The sequence below is a fragment of the Piliocolobus tephrosceles genome, unplaced genomic scaffold, assembly GCF_002776525.5.
Source record: "Piliocolobus tephrosceles isolate RC106 unplaced genomic scaffold, ASM277652v3 unscaffolded_27730, whole genome shotgun sequence".
Taxonomy (NCBI): Eukaryota; Metazoa; Chordata; class Mammalia; order Primates; family Cercopithecidae; genus Piliocolobus; species Piliocolobus tephrosceles.
In genome coordinates this window covers 503-3,729 of record NW_022310677.1, presented here as the reverse complement: position 1 = coordinate 3,729, position 3,227 = coordinate 503, and the positions used below count along the sequence as shown (strand labels likewise).

The following is a 3,227-nucleotide window of genomic DNA, read 5'->3' as shown; positions in this document are numbered from 1 at the left end:
CAGGAAATTATCCATTTCTTCTAGATTTTCTAGTTGATTTGCGTAGAGGTGTTTTTGAGACTGAGTTTTGCTCTTGCTGCCCAGACTGGGGTGCAATGGCATGATCTAGGCTAACCGCAACCTCTACCTCCCAGGTTCAAGCGATTCTCCTGCCTCAGTCTGCTGAGTGGCTGGGATTACAGGCATGCACCACCACACCTGGCTAATTTTGTACTTTTAGTAAAGATGGGGTTTCTCCATTTTGGTCAGGCTGGTCTCAAACTCCTGACCTCAGGTGGTCTGTCCGCCTTGGCCTCCCAAAGTGCTGGGATTACAGGCGTGAGCCTCTGTGCCCGGCCGGCCTCTTTTCTTATGCATGTTTTTCTTCTGCATATCTCTTTGGTAACGAGTCTGTTAGTCTTTGGTTCAATTTTTAATCAGGTTGTTTATTATTGTTGAGATTTAAGCCGGGCGCGGTGGCTCAAGCCTGTAATCCCAGCACTTTGGGAGGCCGAGACGGGCGGATCACGAGGTCAGGAGATCGAGACCATCCTGGCTAACACGGTGAAACCCCGTCTCTACTAAAAATTAAAAAAAAACTAGCCGGGCGAGGTGGCAGGTGCCTGTAGTCCCAGTTACTCGGGAGGCTGAGGCAGGAGAATGGTGCAAACCTGGGAGGCAGAGCTTGCAGTGAGCTGAGATCCGGCCACCGCACTCCAGTCCAGGGGACAGAGCGAGACTCCGCCTCAAAAAAAAAAAAAAAAGATTTAAGAGTACTTATTATGTGTGTTGACAAATATTTTCCTCACCGTTTGTGGATTTCCTTCCTGTGTTCTTGACATTATCTTTCACAGAGCAGCAGTTTTTACTTCTAATGAAGTTCATTAATTATTTCTTATTTCTTTTTTTTTTTCAAGAGAATTAAATCGTTTATTGATTACAAATGATAATGGATGATACACAAGCTTCATTCCCATCTATAATTTTATCTGGTACCATTATTCAATTTAGATATATTGCATAGGATGTGCCAACAATCACTTTTATAACCAGTAATTCCATGATTTTGCTTGGGTAATCCCTTTTAATGGTGAACTTCAGGTCACAACAGTAACTATCAGTTCAACTACACCAAGGTTTCCGAAGACAATGGCTTCTCCACCCAAGCAGGTTGTATATAAATTCCAAATAGAACCTGGCATCACCCTGAAGGAATTCTAACTTCACACTGTTGGGGAAATTTACCAAGATGGCTTCAGAGTAGACTAACTTTACATAGCACATTAAAAAAAAGACATTTATTCAGCGTCACGATCAGACTATTACATTTAGCAATCAACAGCATGGGTGCAAAAAAAAAAAAAAATCTACATTAAATCCCTTTGTTGGAATGCTTTACACTTTCCACAGAACAGAAACTAAAATAACCTGTTATACAATTAGTCACAAATACAGTCCTCGAGTTTTTTGCCCATACACATGAGTATTTGTCTAAAACATGTCTTCTTTGTAGCAGCTAGGCCCTGCCACCACTGTGCTTGGCTGAGTTCACAAATCTGTTGTAACCTGTAGCTTCCCTGTCACTTCTCTGGCTCTCCTCTCCTGCTAAGCTTTGTTTCCTAATTAAAATCTTCTGCCACTGCCATAGCTACTGCTGCTGCTGGAACCGCCATAGCCACCTTGGTTTCGTGGTTTTGCAAAGTATTGGCCTCCACCGCCATAGGGGCCAGAGCTTCTGTCTCCAAAATTTCCTCCCTTCATGGGTCCAAAATTTGAAGACTGATTGTTGTAATTGCCAAAATCATTGTAGCTTCCACCACCTCCAAAATTGCTTCCATCATTACCAAATCCATTATAGCCATCCCCACTGCCACCATATCCACCACCACCACGGCTGCCACCAAAGCCACCACGACCACTGAAGTTTCCTCCACGACCGAAGTTGTCATTCCCACCGAAACCACCTCCACGACCACCACCAAAGTTTCCAGAACCACTTCGACCTCTTTGGCTGGATGAAGCACTAGCCATCTCTTGCTTTGACAGGGCTTTCCTAACTTCACAGTTGTGGCCATTCACAGTATGGTATTTCTGAATGACAATCTTATCCACGGAGTCATGGTCATCAAAGGTTACAAAGGCAAAGCCCCTTTTCTTGCCACTGCCTCGGTCGGTCATGATTTCAATCACTTCAATTTTCCCATACTGTTCAAAATAATCTCTTAGGTGATGTTCTTCAGTGTCTTCTTTAATGCCACCAACAAATATCTTTTTCACAGTTAAGTGGGCACCTGGTCTTTGAGAATCTTCTCTTGAGACAGCTCTCTTTGGTTCCACAACTCTTCCGTCCACCTTGTGTGGCCTTGCATTCATAGCTGCATCCACCTCCTCCACAGTGGCATATGTGACAAACCCAAAGCCCCTGGAACGCTTGGTGTTTGGATCTCTCATTACCACACAGTCCGTGAGCGTTCCCCATTGCTCAAAATGGCTCCTCAGGCTCTCATCGGTTGTTTCAAAGCTCAACCCTCCAATGAAGAGCTTCCTCAGCTGTTCGGGCTCTTTAGGAGACTCTGACTTAGACATGACGGCAGGGAGAAGAGAGACTTTAACGATGCTTCTTCGGCGGCGTCCACGGGCAGAAAGGCTATTTCTTATTTCTTTCCTTGATTGTACCTTTTGTGTTGTATATACAAAGTCAGCACTGCACCCAATGTCATCTCAATTTCCTTCTGGCAGTTTTATCGTTTTGCATTTTGCATAGTTACAACTATGATTTATTTTGAGTTAATTTTTGGAAGGTATAAGGTCTGTAAAAATATGTACATAAAAATATGTGTGTATGTGTTATATACTAAGTATCACATGCAAATGTGTGTATACGCACCCCCCCCAAATATTTACATGGGATGTCTAGTTTTCCCCCACACCGTGTTTTGAGTAGATTATCATTTTTCTATTGGATTGCCTTTCCTCCTTTGAAAAGATCAGTTGACTCTATTTATGTAGATCTATTTTGAGGCCCTTTATTCTGCCCCATTGACCTATTTGTCTAATCTTTCATCAATAACACACAGTCTTTATTATTATAGCTTTATAGAAAGGGTCTTTATTATTATAGCTTTATAGAAAGGTTTAAAGCCAGGTAATATCAGTCCTCTAATGTTGTTCTTTAGTATTTTGTTGGCAATTCGGGGTCTTCTGCCCTTCTATACAATGTTTGTCAATACTGACAAAATATCTTTCTG

The 3,227-nt window shown here is 42.5% G+C and overlaps 1 pseudogene across 1 annotated transcript; it reads right to left on the bottom strand.

Annotated features, from left to right (window-relative positions):
* Positions 1-898: 898 nt before the first annotated feature.
* On the bottom strand, positions 899-2,637 carry LOC111548721 (annotated as a pseudogene). Its single transcript, XR_002733506.2, has one exon. The product of XR_002733506.2 is annotated as a heterogeneous nuclear ribonucleoprotein A1-like (transcript).
* Positions 2,638-3,227: the final 590 nt, after the last annotated feature.